Here is a 25,368-nt window from a genome sequence, read left to right as displayed (position 1 = left end):
AAGGTAGAAATTAAGTCAAAAACATATTTCTAATTTTATTTTTGATATGGTAAATAAGTAGCTCAGGGACAGGAATCGAGAGGGCAAGAAATTACAATGGGTGGCACACACGCACATGAAATTGACTCTCACAGTGACACTGACAGCAGTGTGATGATGGCACCTCACCAACATGACACGTCCCCTCTCGAGTAAGTGACCCTCTCTCTCCATGCCAGGCGGTCCCTTCAGTCCACTCCCCGCTTGCCTTCCTCCCGTTCCGCAGACCTGCACATGAGGCTCTGGCTGCTCCATTCCCTTGCACCACACTGCTGGCACAGTCCGAACACACTGTTGCAGGCACTCCAATGGTCTCAGCCAAGCGTCAAAGCCATATTTTTTACTGGCTGCCAGTAAAAATACTGTCGCTTGGAAACACTGGTGAAGATCTTTATCCAGGTATACATTCTAGCAGCTCCTCTGGCCCTCCTCCACGATCGGCACGTCCCCCCACGTGGGGACGCCCTGCAGCAACTGGCTACACCTCCATTCTCCTTTCTCCTGCACTGATAGAATCCCCCAAGCAGCACGTGACCTCAGCTTATATGGGAAGCTTGCCCCCTGCCAATACCAAATAGGAATTGGTCAGAGCTCCCCACATGAGCTGCCTGTCACTCAAACTTCAGATCCAACCCCTATTCCAGAACAATCTTCCTGAAAGCAGGGGAGGCATCTCTGAGTCAGAGCACAGGTGGTCACACCCACTACTGCACTGAACACTCCCAGCCCCTGATTAAAACAGGCAGGCCTAGCCTAGAACACTGGCCTGCCTAAATTTGCCTGCACTGATACCCTAAACATAGAAAAATCTTATTCTAGCACCTACCTAAAGGTAGAGGGTGCTACATAAATAATAAATAATATGAGCTTCGCCTATAAGCAAATAATTCCGCGGTGCCAATAAGCACAATTACAACTCTTTTGTATATTGCAATGGAGCACGCTCGTGGTTACCAAGTAAAACAGACACAGCAGCTGTTATCACATTGAAAGCTCCTCAGTCAGTCCTGCCTAACAAAGGGAGCTCCGGTTATTTATAGGACTTTGAACAGGGGTAACAAAAGGGACTAGGTGACTATACAGTTCAGCCAATCAAGCCCATTTATTCATTCAAAAAGTAGGTGTTATACAAAACTCAACCAATGAAAACACATGTACATTCAAAAAGAACAATGACTACGGAGGGTCTGATCGCGCCCACACAGACCAGTATGCACAATTTCCAGCCGTTTGTACATGAAAAATGCGCTCCACAATTAACAAAGAAAACAACGTGTAGTGAGATTGACAACTAAGAAAATCGTGACCAAACTCACGCACACATTCCCGCTTCTACCATTAGCGCAAATCCTTTTTCTGCATTGTTATGAGAACAATGTATAGCTGTAGAGCAGAGCGAACATATCCCCATCAAGCGAACAAATCTGCGCATAATGCAGGGGCCCTCACTGGCGGACATATCCAGGGCCGGATTTCCCACAAGGCCAACAAGGCCAGGCCTCGGGACGGCACTGTGTGCAGGGGCGGCGGAGGAGACAAGTAATTTTTCAACGGTGCGGGCCATGCGGCAGTGAAGAGAGATTAAATCTTCTCTCATTGCCCGGACTGCTGCTCCAACTTCCGCCCTTACAGGACCGTGAAGGCTCATGTGCCTCTGTTTCACGGTTCACCTGCAGCTAGTTTCCCCGCGTGGGATAGGAGAGGCTTACAGCGTTGTACCTGGCTGCAAGTACTCTGCAATGCTAGGGGGGCTTCATTTTACATGCAATTAGTGACAAACTGGTACTTTTTGGGTAGCAGCCAGGTAACTGTGGCAAACCCCATTCTGCTAGCAGGCAGTGTGGCAAGTGACATTCCCATCTGGTGGCAGGCAGCATGGCAAGTGACATTCCCATCTGGTGGTAGGCAGCGTGACAAGAGACATCCCCATCTAGTGGCAGGCAGTGTGGCAAGTGACATCCCTATCTGGTGGCAGGCAGCGTGGCAAGTGACATTCCCATCTGGTGGCAGGCAGTGTGGCAAGTGACATTCCCATCTGGTGACAAGCGACGCTGGCAGGTGACACACTCTGGGCTCCCACTCATTCTGCTTTGCGAGTTGAACTATTTAATTTTATATTACAATGTAATGATAGAAATAATGCATTTCAATCATCCTGACCCCATAACAACCATGGTGTCGGAATGATTGAAGCACTAACACCAGTCGCTTACCCCCCCGCACCTCGCATCCCCCCCCATGTGATGGTGGGGAGGGGGACATTGAAGGACCTGGCCTTGGGGCGGCAAAGGAAGTAAATCCGGGCCTGGACATATCTGTGCAGAGCGAACACCTCTCCACATCCACAGGAAGGCTTTCCCTACCAATGGTCCTTCACCAGTGTCGGTTCGCTCCGGTTTGCTTTTATGAGCGAGCCGCAAGTAGAACTGACCCTGAGAGACATTTTAATAACATCTTAATAACATTATTACAATTTCTACAACAGTCTGCACTAAGATATAAGTCTGATTTTGAGCATCCCCTGCAGCAAAAATGCTATTTTTGGTCAGTGGCAGCTGATGCTGAATTTCCCTGGGGGGGGGGGGGGGGGGGTTGGGGCTAAATTGACAAAGATGTCAATTTAACTCACAGCACAGACATACTTAGAATTACCTTAGAGTATGGCAATATGTGCAAGACCTTTTTTACAGCCTAGCAACATAGAAGAGCCCAATATCCAAGGAGCACATTCAGTTATTTTAGGGGCATAAATTGGGCATCTAATTTCCTGACTACTTATCAAATTTTTGGGGGCCCTAAAGCAACAGAACAGTGGAAACACCCACAAAAAAATACCACATTTTGGAGTAAACATCCCAATGTATTTTTGAAGAGGCATAGTGAGCCTTTTGAAGGCCATTTTTCGGCACAAAAATTTGGAAAATGCAGAAAAATATGAAAAGTAAGAAACCTCGCAATGTGGGAGTATGTATGGCGCTGCTCTCATCCAGGCTTTTAGCTATATGGGCCAGACGGGAAGCAGTTAAACTGCGTAGGTTCACCTTTATTAACTTTTTATATAAATCCCCCTATGCAATTCTTTATTTTATAATACAGAACTGGTGGAGAGAGGGTTAGAACTAAGACATCCTTAGGCAGATGCAATAGCAATTGGCAGACTCTGAGACAAAAATAATAGGCAGACAGCTATTAAAGAGGAGTTCCACCCAAAAATGGAACTTCCTCTTAACCCACTCCTCTCCCCCTTACATGCCACATTTGGCATGTAATTTTTTTGGGGGGGAGTGGGGGCTTCAGGAGAAGGGGACTTCCTGTCCCACTTCCTCCTTCCGCCAAGGGGCTGCAAAGGCGATTAAGCTTAATCGCCTTTTGGCAGCCCCTCCTTGTAGGCGATCGCCTAGGACACGTCAGGTCCTAGGCGATCGCCTGTCCAATCAAACAGCGCAGCGCCGGGCCGCGCCGCTCGCGCATGCGCAGTGGGTGCCCGGCCGTGAAGCCGAAAGCTGTCATGGCCGGGTGCCCACAGTGACAATGAAGACGCCGGCCGGGGAGGGGGGGAGAGGAGCGGACCCCCGGCCGGCGCGTCGCTGGAACGCTGGAGCAGGTAAGTGTCAGTTTATTAAAAGCCAGCAGCTACACTTTTTGTAGCTGATGACTTTTAATAAACTTAAAAAATGAGTGGAAAACCCCTTTAAGCTGAATGCAGCAACTGTATTTGTAGAACTGCTGTCTTCTATAGCAACTGAACTTTCAACAGTCAATAGAGATCTAAACATATAACTCACAGTAACCCATTACAGAGCTTCTTACATATACAGTATAACCTTTGTAATACATGTCCACCCAGACAGCCATTCAGATGGCACAGAACCCCGATCACCTGACTCCTGCCGAATAAATAGCCTCTCCCAGCAGGCCAAGGGGCCAAAGAAACCCCTGCCAATTGGCTGAGACAACCAACCCACTCCTAGTCTGAATTCACTCTGCCCTTGCCATTCCAATGCTACAGGCAACAATGCCACCTAGTGACAGAAGAGAAAGGTGGATCAAATCCAGAGTTAGAGAAACTCAGTGGATCCCTCTAACAATTAGCCAGGTCAGTTACCACCTAGCAAACACAATTTGCAACCCTGCCTACAACCAGGGTGCCACACAAATAACAAACATGTTATATTTACCTGCTCTATCCAATGGTTTTACATAGAGCAGCCCCGATACTGTCCTTTTGGAGTTTCCCGCCAGCGCTCCAGGCTCCTCTCCCCTGCTGAGTGCCCACCATAGCAAGCTGCCTGCTATGAAGGCACCTGTGTGTGATTTCTCCCAAGCCAGCTATGTGTGTCAATAGACACACAGGGCGTGGTCTGGACCCTGGCCTCTCCAGGGTGCACAGCACTTGATCAAGATGGGGGGGGGGGGGAGCTGCATGCAGAAGGTTTTTTATCTTAATGCAGAGAATACTAAAAAGGAAAAAACTTTCAGTTTAATCAACCACTTTAACCACTTTCCGACCACACTATAGCCAAAAGACGGCTTTAGCGAGGTCTTCCAGTTCTGCGAGGGCATCAATAGACATCCTTTCAGAACCATGCTCCCTGTGTGCCTCCTCCTTCGGACACAGTTGATCACAGATTGGGCTAAAGGGCCAATCGCAGTGGCTCTTTATCATGTGTTCAGCTGTGTCCAATCACAGCTGATGACATGTAAACAGACTTACCGCTTATCAGCAATCCTTTTCTTCCGATACTGTGTCTGTTGGAGGAAAAGAGTGCTGTTAACTGGCAAGCCTGTCAACACACAGTTTACATTGATAATCAGGGAGCTGATCATCAGTGCCCTGATTATCAGTGCAGCCACAATAGTGCCAATTAGTGCAGCCTATAGGTGCCCATCAGTGCCCATCGGTGCAGCCTCATCAGCGCACATCAGTGAAGAAGAAAAACTACTTATTTGCAAAATTTTATAACAGAAACTAAGAAAAAAAAAAAAATCTATTTTTTTTGGTCTTTTTTGTTTGTTTAGCAAAAACATAGAAACACCATCAAAATAAAGCTCTATTTATGTGAAAGAAATGATACAAATTTCATATGAGTACAGTGTTGCATGATCGCGCAATTGTCATTCAAAGTGTGACAGTGCTAAAAGCTTAAAATTGGCCTGGGCAGGAAGGGGGTAAAAGTGCCCAGTATTGAAGTGGTTAAAATAATATTATTATTTTATTATTATACACAATTTATATAGCGCCAACAGTTTACAGCTTACATTATAAGGGGGGGGGGGCAGTACAAAAGGTAATAGCTGCAGAGAATGATTTGATGGGGTGGCTTGGGGACAGTTGTTAGGTGGGTGTGGGATAGGCTTCCCTGAATAAATGAGTTGGACAGGGTAGGGGCTGATCGGACATACCGAGGCAGGGAGTTCCAGAGGATGGGAGAGGCTCTGGAGAAGTCCTGAAGGCGAGCATGAGAAGAGGTAACAAGGGAGCTAGAGAGCAGGAGGTCCTGGGAGGAGCGGAGGGGACGATTTGGGCGATATCTGCAGATGAGGTTGGTGATGTAGATGGGGCCGATGTTATGAATGGCCTAGTTAGTACATGGGTGCTCAACCTGTGGCCCTCCAGCTGTTGCAAAACTACAAGTCCCATGAGGCATTGCAAGTCACTGACAGTTACAAGCATGGTTCCCAAAGGCAGAGGCATGATGGGAATTGTAGTTTCTCAACAGCTGCAGGTCCACAGGTTGAGCACCCATGGCCTAGTATGTTGTGGTTAGCATTTTGAATTTTACACAGTGGGGTAGGGGAAGCCAGTGAAGGGATTGGCAGAGAGGAGCAGCAGTCACGGATCGGTTAGTAAGGTGTATTAGTCTAGCAACAGAATTCATAATAGACTGAAGGGGGGGATAGCCTGCGCAAGGGTAGGCCATTAAGGAGAGTGTTGCAATAGTTAAGGCGGGAAATAATCAAGGAGTCAATAAGTTGCTTTGTGGTGTCATTAGTCAGGAAGGGTCGATTTCTGGAGATGTTGCGGAGGTTAATGTGGCAGGATTTAGCCAGTGATTGGATATGGGGGCTGAAGGAGAGGTCAGAGTCAAGGATTACACCCAGCACCCTGGCATGTGTGGAGGGACCAATGGTCGTGTTGTTGATATTAATGGTAACCTCATGAAGGGGGGGGGGGACGTGAAGGATGAAATATAATATGCTTAGTTTTAGAAAGATTGAGTTTGAGGAAGTGGTGTGACATCCATACCGGTATGTCATTCAGTAAATTTGAGATCCATTAGGAAATCGAGGGAGTGGGTTGAGGAGTGGAGAGATAGATCTGGGTGTCATCGGCATAGAGGTGGTAATTGAAGCCATAGGAGGTTATCAACTGGCCCAGGGAAGAGGTACAGAGTGAGAATAGGAGGGGCCCAAAGATGGAGCCATGGGGTAGCCCAACAGAAAGAGGAAAAGGAGCAGAGGAGATGGAGTTGTAAGTGACACTGAAAGTGCGCTGAGATAGGTAGGAGGAGAACCAGGATAAAGCAGACTCACGGAGGTCAAGGGAATGGAGTTTGCTGAGGAGGAGCAGGTGGTCAACTGTGTCAAAGGCAGCAGAGCGGTCTTAGGCCGCGTACACACCATCGGACCGAGGTTCAGTTTCATCGGTCCAAACGTCCGTGTGTACGGCCCATCGGTCTGTTGTCCTTCGGACCCAAATTTTTAAACTTGCTTTAAAATCGAACCGATGGACCGCTGACCGACCGGTCCAAACCGATGGTTAGTACACAAAAGCATCGATTTAAAACCCGCACATGCTCAGAATCAAGTCGACGCATACTTGGAAGCATTGAACTTCGTTTTTTTTTTCAGCACGTCGTGTTTTACGTCACCGCATTCTGACCCGATCGGATTTTGAACTGATGGTGTGTACACACATCAGACCATCAGGCCACTTCAGCGGTGGACTGATGAAAACGGTCCGTCGGATCATTCTCATCGGATGAACCGGTCATGTGTACAGGGCCTAAGAGTATGAGTATAGAGTAATGGCCATTCGTTTTAGAATAGTGATAGTTAATAGTTAATAGTGATCAAATATAACATCCGTGAAAAAAGAAAATTAAAGCACTAAATCTAGCAGACAGATATGCAATGATGGTATTCGGGAGTTATGGTGACCATACATTTTGTGATTTTATTTTCTCATTGATGTGTGATTCCTTCAAAACAACCAAATCTGCAAACAAACAAATTGGCATAACTTCCTATTTCAGCTTGATTTAGATTGGATATGATTAAGCTGAGTCTATCGGCCAGGGTGGAAAATTACCAATCCTGTTGCATCGATCGACAGCACTGAAATGCTTTGTTCATGAATCTTGACGTATTTTGATAAAGCGGATTATGAGATTATCAGATTAAATGGAGAAAACAGAGATGCAAAAGATAATTTGTGATCGTACCTTACCTTATTGATTAAAATCCACTTCCATGTGTGTGTGTGTGTGTGTGTCATATTGATCGAATGAGTTGTTGACTAAAGATGAATTATAGATGAATTATAGATTAATTATTCCTATTGGAAGAGATCAATTAGAATAGAATTGATCATTTATAAGCATGTATGGCCAGCATTAGGCTAGGTTTCCACTAGCCTATTCTCTAAAAAGTGTGGTTAAGCAGCTGCTGTCACACATTTAGAAGACATTCCTTGTGCCTCCTGAATGCCTATTTTTTTCTGTCAAATGGCATTTTACAATTGAAATAATGTGCCCCAACTGCAAGGCAAGCATTTGACTCATGATTGCAGCATAGCTCCATTGGTTTGAATGGTGCTGCTGCCTGTCAACTCAACATGTCATGGTAAATTTGCTGTGGCCTTGACATAAAGTGGAACTATTAAAAAAACGGCGAGGTGGCAGCTTTTTTATGCAAAAAATAAAGACATCCAAAACTAGAGATGGGCCGCACCACAAGGCGAACCCTACTAAAGTCTATTGTAGCCCTCAAAAATTCCACTTGCCTGCTCGCAAGTGGATTTTGAGGGCTGGTGAGCTATGGCTGCCTGGGAGCAGGGGGACGAGCACCGCCGGCAGCCTGGGTTGAATAGGAGTACTTTTACCAGCGATCGCAGAGGGGAAGAGAAACGAGATCCGCCTGGATGATCAGAGCGCAGAGATCACATAAATAACAGCTTTCATTTGACATTGTCGTGTTTCCCGCCGCTTGCTGTCACATACAGCCCCCCTCCTGGTCCCGGGACTTTGATACGGGATGGGTGATCTGTCAATCAAAGTTCCCCAACCAGGGGGTGGGGCTGTATATGACGTTGAGCGCCGGGAACACAGCAATTAAAATGAAAGCTGTTATTGCTGTGTTCCCTGTGCTCTGATCATCTGGGAGGCTCTCCTGTTCCTCTCCTCCCCTGCATGGGTAGGCTGCATGGTGGGCAGAGGCTGCATGGTGGACACAGGCTGCATGGTGGGCAGAGGCTGCATGGTGGACACAGGCTGCATGATGGACACAGGCTGCATGGTGGACACAGGCTGCATAATGGACACAGGGTGCATGGTGGACACAGGCTGCATGGTGGGCAGAGGTTGCATGGTGGGCACAGGATGCATGGTGGACAGAGGCTGCATGATGGACACAGGCTGCATGGTGGACACAGGCTGAATGGTGGGCAGAGGCTGCATGGTGGACACAGGATGCATGGTGGGTAGAGGCTGCATGGTGGACACAGGCTGCATTGATGGGCACAGGCAGGGTGCATTGGTGGGCATAAGCAGGCTGCATTGGTGGGCACAGGCAGGCTGCATTGGTGGGCATGGATAAAGTTGTTGTTAATATTTATTTTTAGAACTTAATTCTGCATAAAACAATTTCATGAGATAATTTATGATGGCATGTTTAGGGGCAGAATTAGGGGCAGGGCAACTGGTGGCGAGTAATCCTTGAGGCCTGGCTAGTAGCCAGAAATTTTGAGCCCTGGTCTATTTAACCCAAACCTGAAAAAACAAAAGTTCCCATTTTGAAGGCTTATATGCAAGTTATTGGCCTTAAAATGGGTATTGGGGTCCAGGTACTGCCCTGGGGGACTTATATCAATGCAATTTTTTTTTTTGTAAAAGATCGATTTTTCAGGAGCAGTGATTTTAACCACTTGCCGTCGCCGCACCGTCGAAATACGTCCACAAGGTGGCTCTGCTGGGCGAGAGCACGTAATATGACGTCCTCTCTCCCAGCCGCCACTAGGGGCGCGCGCGCGCGCCCCCCGCTCGCCCCCGACTCCCGTGCGTGTGCCTGGCGGGCGCGATCGCCGCCAGGCACACGCGATCGCTCGGTACAGAGCGGGGAACGGGAGCTGTGTGTGTAAACACACAGCTCTCGTTCCTGTCAGCAGGGGAAATGCTTTTCTTCGGTTCATACAATGTATGAACCGAGGATCAGTGTTTCCCCTAGTGAGGCCACCCCCCCCCCACAGTAAGAACACACCCAGGCATACTTAACCCCTTCCCCGCCCCCTAGTGTTAACCCCTTCACTGCCAGTGGCATTTTTATAGTAATCCAATGCATTTTTATAGCACTGATCGCTATAAAAATGCCAATGGTCCCAAAAATGTGTCAAAAGTGTCCGAAGTGTCCGCCATAATGTCGCAGTACCGAAAAAAAAATCGCTGATCGCCGCCATTACTAGTAAAAAAAATATAATAAAAATGACATAAAACTACCCCCTATTTTGTAAACGCTATAACTTTTGTGCAAACCAATCAATAAACGCTTATTGCGATTTTTTTTTACGAAAAATATGTAGAAGAAAACGTATCGGCCTAAACTGAGGAAAAAAATGTTTTTTTATATATTTTTGGGGGATATTTATTATAGCAAAATGTAAAAAATATTCATTTTTTTCAAAATTGTCGCTCTATTTTTGTTTATAGCGCAAAAACTAAAAACCGCAGAGGTGATCAAATACCACCAAAAGAAAGCTCTATTTGTGGGAAAAAAATGACGCCAATTTTGTTTGGGAGCCACGTCGCACGACCGCGCAATTGTCTGTTAAAGCGACAGAGTCCCGAATCGCAAAAAGTACTCTGGTCTTTGGGCAGCAATATGGTCCGGGGGGTAAGTGGTTAATGATGCTTAAAGTGCAATAATAAAAATGAAAGGTTCCTCTAAATATAGTGCCTGGGCGGCCCCTTAGTCTGCTTGTAAAGTGGTACATCTATAGTATGTATAGAACATGCTGCAGCAAAAATGAAATTTCGAAAGAAAAAATAAATATATGAAATAACATTTAAATTGCCGGCAATAAATAGAAAAATGGAAAAAAGGCGTGGAGTCCCCACCAAAATCCATACAAGACCCTTATGCGAGCACGCAACCTGGCAGGTCAGTCAAAAGGGGGGGGGCAGTGAGTCCCCCCCCCCAAACCACACCAGGCCACATGCCCTCAATATGGGGGGTTGGTGCTTTGGAGTAGGGTGCCCCCCCCCTACTTCAAAGCATCTTGTCATCGTGTTGATGGGGACAAGGGCCTCATCCCCATAACCTTGGGCTGTGGTTGTGGGGGTTTGCGGGTAGAGGGCTTAACAGAGTCTGGAAGCCCCCTTAAGCAAGGGGGCCCCCAGATCCCGCCGCCCTCCATTGTGAATGAGTAGGGGGTACATCCCCAGCATCAATAATTGGAGATTTGGAAGAGTATAGCGTATACGAGCAGCGTATACGAGTTGACTGTTTGCACAGTACACCAAGTAAGGAGGAAAAAAGTTGTCGCCGCCTTGGAGGTGGCCATATTGTTGGTTACTAGCAGTTTGACTAACAATATCCACTCATATTGTGCCGGCATTCTGTGAAAACAGTCAACTCGTCCAAATCTCCAATTATTGCTGCTGGAGAGTCACCGGAAGTAACGTGGTTGGAGATTTTGGTGAGTTGGAAACACCCGAAATAGGCTGTCACTTGTCATGCGATTAACCCTGACAAATCGCTCCAATGTGAAGGAGGGTTTAATGTGTTGCTCACCCGTTAAAAATGGAACTGTTGGCACTGCCCATATGCGACAAAACTGACAAAAAGGGATTCATTTATGTCCATTAAAACGATTTATCATTTGAAAATTGATTTGCTCTCACAACCAAGATTTTCCGTATAGTGTATGGCTAGCTTGATGCCGCGTACACACGATCGGTCAAACCGATGAGAACGGTCTGATGGACCGTTTTCATCGGTTAACAGATGAAGCTGACTGATGGTCAGTCGTGCCTACACACCATCGGTTAAAAAAACTATCGTGTCAGAACGCGGTGACGTTAAACACAACGACGTGCTGAAAAAAACGAAGTTCAATGCTTCCAAGCATGCGTTGACTTGATTCTGAGCATGCCTGGATTTTTAACCGATGGTCGTGCCTACAAACGATTGGTTTTGTTCTATCGGTTAGGTATCCATTGGTTAAATTTAAAACAAGATTGCTTTTTTTTAACCTATGGATAAATAACCGATGGGGCCCACACGCGATCAGTTTGGTCCGATAAAAACGGTCCGTCAGACTGTTCTCATCGGTTTGACCGATCGTGTGTACGCGGCATGAGGGTTAAGGGGACGACTCCTGAAAAAAACTTGCCTGCTCCTAAAAATGAAAAGCAGTTGTCAGCTAGGAAGAAGAGCAAGCCAGGAACTCGGATACTTCTTCTCAGCAGGATGAATGGAAAGACACTATTGTGCACAGTGCAGGAATGAATGTTTGGTAGCAGGCAGCACATGGTGTACTTCTCCTCCTCCATGCTGCCTGTACAGTACCGAGCACAGCTATGAGCTCCATTACTGTCCCCTCTCTGCCCAGGACAAGTTGTTTTAGCTCACTCTTGTGAGATGTCCTCTGTATACCGGGGAAGGGAGAAGTTCTCGCGAGGCTGGAGAGAGTTCCCACGCCTGTTGTGTCTGAGGGTATGAGAAATCCTGCAACCCTCCTCCCTCCAGGGGAACTCGCCGCCGCAGGCGGGGGGCTCTGCACTGGGGAAGAGAGAACACAGCTGTACTGTATACTGAGGTGTCAGGACTTCCATTGGAGCACACCATGTGCTTGTAGTGTCTGGGGTGGGTGTAAAAGAAGATACAGCATCATGTCACACTCCGCTGTTCATAGCAGTATTAGTATTATCATGCACACTGCATCTCAAAAAAACTTTTGCAGTAAGGTGACAATATTTTTAAAATTAAATCTGGGGACGTATTATTATTTTTTTATTGGCAAATAGTAAACTATTTTATAAGCATATTTTCCCCAAACGATATATGTAGTGTATGTGTTTATGTAATGATTGTATGATATATACGTTTGTAGCGCCTGGTTACTTCCAAGTACTGGTGCTACTGATACTTAGAGGGTGATCAGAGTACTAATGACTCCGATCCAAATTACAATGTTCAAGTAGGGTCTCTGTTTCAGCTTGGCTGTGCTGTGGGCTCATTCTGTTGTTACTGGGGTGCTATGCCGCCCCAGGGCGACAGCAGATGGTAGTCTTTTATATCACATAAAAAAGGTGATATCCCGCTACACACACACACATATATATATATACACTCAATCTAATAATGTAAAATGGTCACAAAATTAAAGTGAAACTGTGAAAAGTGATGTGAAATTTACACCCAAACTAAAGTACGTGTTCCATCATATAGAGGTTATTAAACCATGAATACAACAGTTATTGCGTCTACAAACTATGGGATAGATTTAGGGACTTTTTTTTATTGTTTTTACTAGTAATGGCAGCGATCTGCGTTTTTAGCAGGACTGCGACATTGCGGCGGACAAATCTGACCCCAAATTATACTTTTTGGACACCAGTGACATTATTACATTGGATCAGTGCTATGAAAATGCACTGAGTAATGTAAAAATGACCCTGGCAGGGAAGGGGTTAACACTAGGGTGTGATCAAAGGGTTAACTGTGTTCCCTGGGTGTTCTAACTGTAGGGGGATGGGCTACCAGGGACATGACAGGGATCACTGTTCCCGATCACTGGGAACAGAAGATCTCTGACATGTCTCCTGTCTGTCTTCTGAAGAGGGCCTCCCTCTACCATATATGTTTTCTGTTTTCAAAACAGGAAATGGCCTTGTTCACAAAGGCAGATGCCTGTTTTGCTGTTACGCCAAGTAAATAGATACCCAACATGTCACGCTTCAAAATTGCATGGTGACAAACTTTGACCCTTAAAAATCTCCATTGGCGACATTTAAAAATGTCTACATGTTACCAGTTTTGAGTTACAGAGGAAGTCTAGTGCTAGAATTATTGCGCTTGCTCTAACGATCGCGGCGATACCTCACATTTTATTTTTTACACAGTCCTTTAAAAAAAAAAATGGGTCACTTTTGTTCCTATTACAAGGAATGTAAACAACCCTTGTAATAGAAAAAAAGCATGACAGGACCTCTTAAATGCAAGATCTGGGGTCAAAAAGACCTTAGAGCTCACATTTACAATAGAATGCAATAAAATCTTGCGTCGAATCCGCTGCAGAGACCAAAAACAGCATTTTGCTTGTACATGATTGGATGATAAAATCAGCAGAGCTTCCCTGATTTCAGATCTTCCCCTCAGATTTACAGCGACTGCACTTCCAAGTGCACTTGCAGTGCAGAGTGGATTTGCCTTTAGTAAATCAACATCAAAGTCTCTTCTATAATTAAATAAACGTACCTGCCTGTTCACAGTTCGGTGCAGAATGTACATGGAGCTTTGCGAGCACAGCTTTGTCTACATTTGCCAGGACAGTGCCTGCATGCTGGGATGAAGGACTCCCACGCATGTGCTGGGGTGAAAACCAGGATGCCTCTGCCAAACTTAACTGTCATTAAAGCAGGAGTTCACCCAAAAATCAACTTTCTGCAGTTAGATCCAGCATACTGCTGACATCTGCAGTATGGTGGTCTTCTTTTTTTTTTTTTGGTACTTATCGTTTTAGCAGTATTTCTTCTATGGATTACTTCCTGGTATAGGCGTTCCCTTCAAGACAAGCAAGTTGATTGACAGCCTTCGATAGCGTGTCACGGCTTCCGATAATACACGAGTGACGCTCGGCAATTTACGGCGCCTGCGCAGTCAGCTCTACACGGCAGGCACAGGCGCCGTAAACAGCCAAGTGTCAATCAACTTGCTTGCCTTCGGGAACGCCCATTCCCCGAAGGATTCCCCGCTCGGAGCCATAGAAGAAATACGGCTAAAACGATAAGTACCAAAATTAAAAAATAAAAAAGGACCAGCATACTGCAGATGTCAGCAGTATGCTGGATCTAACTGCAGAAAGTTGATTTTTGGATGAACTCCCGCTTTAAGCCATGAATATGAATATTTTGGTGCCCACGTAGCTGCCTTCAGATAGTTTCAGACACTCGGACTGCTGCCACTCTCAAGGTCAAGACCCTTCTAGTGAAGAGTGCCGTGATTCTCCTGGCACAGCCAACCCTTTCAACGTGTAGGCCAATGAGCTAAACTTTACCAACCAAGAGGCAATAATCTTGCTGGAAGCTGTAAAATCATTATGTGCTTCAACTGGAATGACAAACAGAGGCTCTGACTTCCTGATGGCAGAAGTCGCCTTGATTAAACATTTTAAAGCTTGGCCCACATCCGATTGGCTAATTTCTTGAGTACTCCCCAAAAGGTACATAGGAAGACGACCTCAAATTTGAGCATTGGCATGGGTACCACCCTGTCTGGGAAGTATGAGAGTATGGGTTCTTTAACTGCTTGCCGACCAGCCGCCGCAGTTATACGGCGGCAGGTCGGCTCTGCTGGGCAAGAGCACGTAGCTATACGTCACCTCGCCCAGCAGCCAATAGGGGCACGCGCGCCCCCCGCTCGCCCCCAAATCCCGTGCACGTGCCCGGCGGGCGCGATCGCCGCGGGGCACCCACGATCGCTCGTTACAGAGCGAGGACCGGGAGCTGTTTGTGTAAGAACACAGCTCCCACCTGTCAGGGGAGAAATGCCTGACCGTCTGTTCATACAATGTATGAACAGCGATCAGTCATTTCCCCTAGTGAGTCCACCCCCCCCCTACAGTTAGAACACACCCAGGGAACATACTTAACCCCTTCCCCGCCCCCTAGTGTTAACCCCTTCCATGCCAGTGGCATTTCTATAGTAATCCAATCCAATGTAAAAAAATATAATTTTTTTTCAAAATTGTCGCTCTATTTTTGTTTATAGCGCAAAAACTAAAAACCGCAGAGGTGATCAAATACCACCAAAAGAAAGCTCTATTTATGGGAAAAAGGACGCCAATTTTGTTTGGGAGCCACGTCGCACGACCGCGCAATTGTCAGTTAAAGCGACGCAGTGCCGAATCGCAAAAAGTGCTCTGGTCTTTGACCAGCAATATGGTCCGGGGGTTAAGTGGTTAAACCCCAAGGCCACCAATGCTGACTCTCTTCTGGCCTATTTAATTGCCACCAGTAAAGCAGTTTTCAGTGGTACCACAGGGTGATTAAAGGCATCTGATGCAATAACGTCCAACAGCAATGGGAGATTTCATTTCGGATTTTTTTTTAGGTTTCAACCAAATTGCATCTTAAAAACAGTATAATTAAAGAGATTGTAAAGCTTCGCGTTTTTTCACCTTAATGCATTCTATGCATGCATTCTATGCATTAAGGTGAAAAAACAACCAATGCTTACGGGCACCCCCAGCCCCCCGTTTACTTACCTGAGCCCTCGAAAGTCCTGCTTCGTGAACGTGCTGGCTTCTCAGCCTGGGCTTCTCGGCTCTTCATTGTATGATTGATAGCAGCGCAGCCATTGGCTGTCAATCAAATCAATGACGTGGTGTGCCAAGGGGCTATGGCCGCCGACTGTATCATGGGAGCGCAGCCGCAAGCTAAACCCCTTGGGAGAGCGCTTCCCAGAGGGGGGTTAGCTCTTGTGGGTAGGAGTCAAGACAGCCGCCGATGGACCCCAGAAGACGAGGATCGGGGCCACTCTGTGCAAAAGGAGCTGCACAGTGGAGGTAAGTATGACATGCTTGATATTTGAAAAAAAACAAAACTTTTTTACAACCCCTTTAAGTGTTGGATGGCCACCTTGTGCTGGTAAGGGAAAGATAGCTGAAATGTGTGCCTATAGCATACTTATGCATAGACCTAAGTCAAGCCAAGCTTGCAGACATTTCAGAACAGACTTCTGAAGAGTCCAGCGTAAAATCTTGATCAGCAATAATACTGGGAATTTTTGCCATATTCTACTATAGGCACAGTTAGCGCTGTCCTTTCGAGTATTCACAATCTTCACAGAGCATCTCCAGACCCAGGCCATCAGCCTGAGCTTGTCGTAAGGTGACCACATTTCCAAACTGCCATTCAGGGACAATTTTGCCAAGTGATTTGTCAGGTGAATGGCTGGTTTTAGCACTCATATCATCCCAACACCATGCTTGATATGGTGTCAGGATCATAGGCGTGCGCACAGGGTGTGCCAGGCAGGGCCCACCCTAATCACCCCGTGTGCCGCAGATTCCCCCTGTTTGGACCCCTGGTATTTCACTGATGATGCTCCTAAAAAAATAAAAATTCTGTAAAAATAATAAAAAACAAAATAATAAAAATGAAAAAATAATGACTCCGTCCACTGCTCTACCATCATCAACCTCCACCCTACTGACACTGTCCACTGCTGTACTTACACCGTCAATATACATACACATGCACAAACGCATATGTGTTTGAGCTTTGGGATGCACATCCTAATGCAATAGGCTGCGCACACCTATGGTTAGGATGATCAAATCATAATATTTATTTTTGGGCATCCAGGACTCGCGATCGGGTCGTGTTTCTGCCTGTAACCTGCCAACCAAGTCCATCAGGTAGGCACAGTGTTCTGTTTGTCCGGCATGGTTCCAGGTTTAACAATGATGGTTGCCACAGCGCATAAGTGGCCTTATCCACCTGCTCCATCAACATATCCATCAGGTTTCCAGCACTTCAGACTCCTGCCAGTTGTCTATTTTTTGCAACTCACCCTCTCACTTCCCCATACCAAGTATGGGTAGGCCAGGGGTCGGGGGATTCTTCACGGAGCTACGTCACTGGTGTCCGGTTGAAGTATTTTGTTACGCTCGGCCATTATTGTAGGGGCTCCTCGGGTCAGCCCTGGCTCCAATTGCCCCCACGTATCCTCTCATCACAAGTGCTTCAGGCTCACATCGGGGTTGTCTCCGGCAGCAGGCTCAATCCAATCTTTCTTGGGGCTTTTAGTTGAGTTCTGGGCTGCTTCGCATGTTCAGCAAGGGCTTACTTCTATCACAGGTCATGAGTCGGTGGGTTCTCCTGTCATAGCGAATACTTACCGCATATACATATTGTTGCCATCCGTGCGCGCTGCTATACTTGATGGTCGCTTACCTACCCTTCTTCACCTAAATATGTGTCTTTTGCCCTCTTCTCGGGCATACCGATCAGCAGGCCAAAGGCACACCTCAGGCCTTGGTTATTAGGATTATCGCATTCCTTACTCGAAGACTCTGATTACAAGTTGGAAGGCTGGCTGCAATTTGTGGGAGGAGTCTGAGAGTACTTTAGACTCCTTCCCTCCCAGGTGCGGTGTCAGCGTCTCTTTCATGGTTCCCACCCACCCGTTCCCCCAGCCTTCATACATACTCATTGTACATTTCTCTTATTCTTAAATTCAGGGTATGCCCTCTTCTTAGGCATACCGACCAGCAGGCCAAATGCACACCTCAGGTTTGGTTATTCGGATTATCGCATTCCTTACTCGAAGACTCTGATTACAAATAATGAAATAGTTCAACTCACCATAATGCATAATCATTGGGAACCCTGAGCTTGTCACTTGCCACCAGATGCAGCGTGCCACCATTGCCTGCCACCAGATGCAGCGTGCCACCATTGCCTGCCACCATATGCAGTGTATCACTTGCCACCAGATGCAGTGCCATTTGCCACCCATAGCCTGCCACCAGTCTGACACACCGGAGCCCAGAGAAGGCGAACGCCCCACCCGCCGCTGGCTGCTGATGTGGCTCCTCCCAGTAGCAGTGCAGCCCGGGACCCCTGTCTTAGAGAATGCTGGAGCAGGCCGGAGAAGATAGAGAAGGTGGGTGGCAGTGGCTTTGCTAGGGTTGGTGTCACCCCACCGGTGTGGTAAAACATGGTGGGGTGACAGACCCCCCTTCATTAAGTATAGATCCCCCTCCCTTAGTACAGAACCCCCCTCAGTATAGATCCCCCTCCCTCAGTATAGATCCCCCTCCCTCAGTACAGACTCCCCTAATAAGTACAGACTACAGACCCCCCTCTAAGTACAGACCACCCTCCCTCAGTACAGACCCCCCTCAGTACCAACCACCCTCCCCCAGTACAGACCCCCTCAATAAGCACAGAGCCCCCTCTGGGCACATTGGCTGCGCTCAATGGGCACAGTGGCTGCGTTTAATGGGCGCAGTGGCGGCAATTTATGTTTTTTTTTTTTTTTAATTACGCCCCCCCACAAATTTTGAGCACCAGCCGCCACTGGTTGGCACAATAGTAAAGCAAACATGAGAAGCCACCAACAGGTTATTGCCATGTGGGAACAGACAAAGTATTACTTTGTGCACCTGTTATGCTGAGTACTCCCTGTGGAGGAGCTCAAGCTATGCATAGTGGCTGCAGGGAGCGGGGCACAACAATACCCAGCAATGTAGCATTCATTTGGATACAAAGTATTTTTAAAAATAAGCTCACCCAACCTCCACCATCTGACTGTAAACATCGGCACAGCGTGGGTGGGCGTGCATAGGGGAGACTCTGCCAACACAGCTGCCCACTTTACATGGACTCAGCGGACAAGGCTGTTGGACATGATAAAAGCCACCCCGAGGACCAGCAGCGGGGCTCCCTGGATTATGGGTCATAAATCCACACGCATGGACAGACAGCCAGCCCTTTAGACCAGCCAGGTAGAGGAGCATACCTAGGGCCAGATCCTCAAAAGAGATACTCCGACTTAAGTGCTGTTCAGTCTGTGTGTAACTTTGGAAACGATCCTCAAAAGGCTTTTTCCAAAGTTACACAGAAGATCCGGCATGTGTAATTGATTTACACTGCCTAATTTTAGGATGCAGTACCGCATCCGCCGCTGGGGGCATTTCGAGTCGAAATGCCGTTGCTAGTATGCAAATTAGCACTTAAGGCGATCCACAAAGCTTTCTAGCTTCTTTTTTGCGCCGTAAGTGTTATTTTGCAAGTGTAAAATTAGGGCTCGTTTTACAAAGTGTAAAGTTAGTCACACCTTGTAAAGGCCCATTGCAGCGACGGCATTTGGTATGCTTTCCCGAGGGAGAACTCCACGTCAATTTGTAAAAAACAAAACCGGCATGGGTTCCCCCCCAGGAGCATACCAGGCCCTTAGGTCTGGTATGGGTTGTAAGGGGACCCCCCCCTACGCCGAAAAATTGACGTAGGGGGTCCCCCTACAATCCATACCAGACCCGTATCCAAAGCACGGTACCCGGCCGGCCAGGAAGGGAGTGGGGACGAGCGAGCGCCCCCCCCCCTCCTGAGCCGTGCCAGGCCGCGTGCCCTCAACATGGGGGGGTTGGGTGCTCTGGGGCAGGGGGGCGCACTGCGGGCCCCCCCACCCCAGAGCACCCTGTCCCCATGTTGATGAGGACAGGACCTCTTCCCGACAACCCTTGCCATTGGTTGTCGGGGTCTGCGGGCGGAGGCTTATCGGAATCTGGGAGTCCCCTTTAATAAGGGGGCCCCCAGATACCGGCCCCCCACCCTAAGTGAATGGATATGGGGTACATCGTACCCCTATCCATTCACCTGGAGGCAAAAAGTAAAAGTTAATAAACACACAACACAAGGCTTTTTAAAATATTTTATTATTCTGCTCCGGACGCCCCCCCTGTCTTCGTTATTAGCTCAATTACCAGGGGGGGCTTCTTCTTCCACTCTCCGGGGGTCTTCTCCGCTCTCCGGGGGTCTTCCGCTCTCCGGGGGGGGCTTCTCCGGACTCCGGGGGGGCTTCTCCGGACTCCGGGGGGCTTCTTCCATCTTCTCCCCTCTTCCGCTCTTGACTCGGCGAACCCCGGTTCTTCTGCAGCTCTCCGGTGCCTTCTTCTTCAGCGCTGGCTGCCTGCTATGTTTGTGTGTTAGCTCGATTTCTAACAGGCAGCCGGCGCGGTCTTCTGTGACGTCAGGGTCTTCTCTTCCTTTCTTCCGATGTTGCCTCGTCGCCTGTTGTCGCTGTAATGATGGAAGCGCGCCTTGCATCACATTTATATAGGCATCACCGTCCCATCATGCTCCGGTAGGTACCCACGTGGTGGGTGCACGTGGGTAGGCACCCACCACGTGGGTACCTACCGGAGCATGATGGGACGGTGATGCCTATATAAATGTGATGCAAGGCGCGCTTCCATCATTACAGCGACAACAGGCGACGAGACAACATCGGAAGAACAGAAGACCAGAAGAGAAGATGACGCCACAGAAGACCGCGCCGGCTGCCTGTTAGAAATCGAGCTAACACACAAACATAGCAGGCAGCCAGCGCTGAAGAAGAAGGCACCGGAGAGCTGCAGAAGAACCGGGGTTCGCCGAGTCAAGAGCGGAAGAGGGGAGAAGATGGAAGAAGCCCCCCGGAGTCCGGAGAAGCCCCCCCGGAGTCCGGAGAAGCCCCCCCCGGAGAGCGGAAGACCCCCGGAGAGTGGAGAAGACCCCCGGAGAGTGGAAGAAGAAGCCCCCCCTGGTAATTGAGCTAATAACGAAGACAGGGGGGGCGTCCGGAGCAGAATAATAAAATATTTTAAAAAGCCTTGTGTTGTGTGTTTATTAACTTTTACTTTTTGCCTCCAGGTGAATGGATAGGGGTACGATGTACCCCATATCCATTCACTTAGGGTGGGGGGCCGGTATCTGGGGGCCCCCTTATTAAAGGGGACTCCCAGATTCCGATAAGCCTCCGCCCGCAGACCCCGACAACCAATGGCAAGGGTTGTCGGGAAGAGGTCCTGTCCTCATCAACATGGGGACAGGGTGCTCTGGGGTGGGGGGGCCCGCAGTGCGCCCCCCTGCCCCAGAGCACCCAACCCCCCCATGTTGAGGGCATGCGGCCTGGCACGGCTCAGGAGGGGGGGGGGCGCTCGCTCGTCCCCACTCCCTTCCTGGCCGGCCGGGTAGCGTGCTTTGGATACGGGTCTGGTATGGATTGTAGGGGGACCCCCTACGTCAATTTTTCGGCGTGGGGGGGTCTCCTTACAACCCATGCCAGACCTAAGGACCTGGTATGCTCCTGGGGGGGGAACCCATGCCGGTTTTTTCTTTGAAAATTGGCATGGAGTTCTCCCTCAGGAATGCATGCCGCTGTCATTTTTTTTTTCCCCGACGCAACTTTAAGCCGTCGCGATCCTCAAAACTCGGCGTAACGTAACTTCGCGCATGCGCAGTACGGCCGACGCGCATGCGCAGTACGGCCGGCGCGGGAGCGCGCCTCATTTAAATGGGACTCGCCCCATTTGAATAGGAACGCCTTGCGCCGGCGGAATTTTAGTTACACAGCCTGAAATTTCTAGATAAGTGCTTTGTGGATCAGGCACTTAGGTAAAAACTTTAAGCCAGTGTAACTTAAATTGGATTTTTTAAGTTACGTCAGGTTTTTGTGGATCTGGCCCCTAGGTCCTATGCATTGGAGGAAAAAAGAAGAATGCAGAGGCTGTAGATGGGCTCAAATTGATATGAATTATGTCCTGGAGGCATGGGGTGGTGGAGCCTATACCCCATCTGTGCTGACATGGAGCTGTCAGGAAAGGCAAAATGCACAGGGCCAGTCAGAGAGGCTCTGTGTGTTGTCATTGCTTTGACGGCAAATCACAGGGATTACAAAAGTACGCAGAGCCTGTGTTTACAATGGAGAGCCCTTATCTTCCTCTCATAACAGAGAAAGCGGAATGTTATGAATAAAGCGATTTTAACCGCTTCCCGACTGCCGCATGTAGATATACGTCGGCAGAATGGCACGTACAGGCACATTGGCGTCCCTGCCTTTCCGCGGGTCGAGGGTCCGATCGGGACCCCCCCCCCCTACATGCGGTGGTCGGATTCCCTCGTGGAGCGATCCGGGACGATGGCGCGGCTATTCGTTTATAGCCGCTCCGTCGCAATCGCTCCCAGGAGCTGAAGAACGGGGAGAGCCGTATTTAAACACGGCTTCCCCATGCTTCACTGTGGCGCTGCATCGATCGAGTCATCCCTTTTATAGGGAGACTCGATTGATGACGTCAGTCCTACAGCCACACCCCCCTACAGTTGTAAACACACACTAGGTGAATACTTAATCCTACAGCGCCCCCTGTGTTTAACTCCCAAACTGCTACTGTCATTTTCGCAATAAACAATGCAATTTAAATGCATTTTTTGCTGTGAAAATGACAATGGTCCCAAAAATGTGTCAAAATTGTCCGAAGTGTCCGCCATAATGTCGCAGTCACGAAAAAAATCGCTGATCGCCGCCATTAGTAGTAAAAAATTTTTTTAAGAAAAATGCAATAAAACTATCCCCTATTTTGTAAACGCTATAAATTTTGCGCAAACCAATCCATAAACGCTTATTGCGATTTTTTTTAACCAAAAATAGGTAGAAGAATACGTATCGGCCTAAACTGAGGAAAGCATTTTTTTTATATATGTTTTTGGGGGATATTTATTATAGCAAAAAGTAAAAAATATTGCATTTTTTTCAAAATTGTCGCTCTATTTTTGTTTATAGCGCAAAAAATAAAAACCGCAGAGGTGATCAAATACCACCAAAAGAAAGCTCTATTTGTAGATATTTAGATCCGCTCGATCTACCTGATTTAAGATCCGCTCCCGCAAGTTTGAGAGGCAAGTGGGTAACTCACAAACCACTTACCTCCAAACTTGCGGCGGCGGATCGTAAATCCCCCAGCGGAATTCAAATTCCGCGGCTAGGGGGAGTGTACTATTTAAATCAGGTGCGTTTCCGGGCCGATTTAAATGAGCATGCGCCGTCCGCGGAATTTCCCGCGGACGGCGAATTTCGCTAGGACGTCAGTGGTTTTGACGCTTACGTAAACGACGTCCATCCGTATTCGAGAACGACTTACGCAAACAACGTTAAAAAATTTAAAATCGACGCGGGAACGACGGCTATACTTAACATATGCTGCGCCTTATAGAAGCAGGGGTAAGTATACGCCGGGAAAGCCGCTACGGAAACGTCGTAAGAACACTGCGTCGGGTCCGCGTACGTTCGTGAATTTGCGTATCTCGCTGATTTACATATTATTCTACGTAAATCAGCGGGAACGCCCCCGGCGCCATTTTCAAATTGAAAATAAGATCCGACAGTGTAACACAGTGTAACACTGTCGGATTTTAGCCATATCTATGCGTAACTGATTCTATGAATCAGACGCATAGATAGGACCAGTTTAAGTCAGAGATACGATGGTGTATCAGGAGATACACCATCGTATCTCTTTGTGAATCTGGCCCTAAATGCCTACAATTGTTGTAATATGCTTGCTGCGTAAAGTAACCAGTCAGCTTCTAGCCTCAGCTTGTTTGGTTAAGCTTTGAAAATGAAAGCTAGAAGCTGATTGGTTGCCATGCACAGCTGCTCCAGTCTTAGTAAACTCCAAACTCCCTTTAATGTATGTAATCAGTGGCGGTGCGTCCATAAAGAGCGCACGGGTGCCACCCCCTCTCTCCTGCCATCCCTCTATCATTGATAGATTCATGCATTGCATGAATCTAGCTCTGATCACCACTGCCACCCCCTATTCAGGCACCCGGCCCCTTTTCGGGCGCCGGGAGCCAGAATTTCAGTTGCAGGGTATTTTTTGAAGCACCTGATTAGAGCCATAGGTTCTAATAGGCATCAAAAAAGGTGACCTGCGAGCGTCATGTGCCTGCGTTTGATGGGCACAGTGGCGGCAATTGATGATTTTTTTTTTCAGTTTGTTTGCGCCCCCACAAAAAATTGCTGTCTCAGCTCTTTTACAATCCTATAGTGTATACTACAAAAATAAAAAATCCTGAGCATTGCTAAAGTGTTAGGGTTTGGCTTGGAGAAAAGGTGGCAACCCTACCCCTGCCTCATACCGCAGAGCAGACCGAAGCCGCCTCCACCTTCTTGGCTATTTACAAGTATACAGGAGATGGCAGAGGGACACCGCTGTGCATTCCTGGCGCTGATCTGAGGTCTGTTCAGAACTTCAGCTTATATGTATGTAGATGGACAGAGGAAGGGGACAGGGTCACAGGGATAGTGATCAGGAAAAGGTTAAAAGTGCCCCCAGTATGTTTCTGACACCCACCTCTCTACCAGCACAAGTGGAAGGGGGTGGCCTGTACTTAGTGGGGGATCTATAATGAGGGAGGGGAGTCAGTACTGAAGGGGGTCTATACTGAGGGAGGGGGTATATACTTAGTCAGGGGAGTCTATACTGATGGAGAAGGGGTCTGTATTTAGTGGGGGGTCTATACTGAAGGCGGAAGTCTGTACTGAGGGAGGGGGAGTCTATACATGTGGGGGGGGTCTTTACTGAGGGGGTATATACTTAGTTAAGGGGGGTCCGTACTGAGGGAGTGGGTCTATACTTAGTGGAGGGGGGTCCGTACTGAGAGAGGGGGTCTATAGTTAGTAGAGGGGGGTCCGTACTGAGGGAGGGGGTCTATACTTAGTGGAGGGGGGTCCGTACTGAGAGAGGGGGTCTATAGTTAGTAGAGGGGGGTCCGTACTGAGGGAGGGGGTCTATACTTAGTGGAGGGGGGTCCGTACTGAGAGAGGGGGTCTATAGTTAGTAGAGGGGGGTCCGTACTGAGGGAGTGGGTCTATACTTAGTGGAGGGGGGTCCGTACTGAGAGAGGGGGTCTATAGTTAGTAGAGGGGGGTCCGTACTGAGGGAGGGGGTCTATAGTTAGTAGAGGGGGGTCCGTACTGAGGGAAGGGGGTCTAGTTAGTAGAGGGGGGTCTGTACTGAGGGAAAGGGGCCTATAGTTAGTAGAGGGGAGGTCTGTACTGAGGGAGAGGAGTCTATAATGAGGGAAGGGGGTCTATTGTTTGTAGAGGGGGCCCGTACTGAGGGAAGGGGGTCTATTAGTCCATTATTACAATGTAATAATAAAAGTACATTCCAAGCATGGTATTGGGATGATATAAGTGCTAAAACCAGCCATTCACCCGACAAATCGCTTGCCGCAGAAATCCCATCAACTCCGAAACTACATTCAACACCCCCCCCCTCCCAGTCCTTGGCAAAATTGTCCCTGAATGGCAGTTTGGAATTGTGGTCGCCCTACCTAT

Source organism: Rana temporaria, chromosome 1, assembly GCF_905171775.1.
Source record: "Rana temporaria chromosome 1, aRanTem1.1, whole genome shotgun sequence".
Lineage (NCBI taxonomy): Eukaryota > Metazoa > Chordata > Amphibia > Anura > Ranidae > Rana > Rana temporaria.
The sequence above is the reverse complement of the archived record's forward strand: the minus strand, read 5'-3'. Positions refer to the sequence as shown.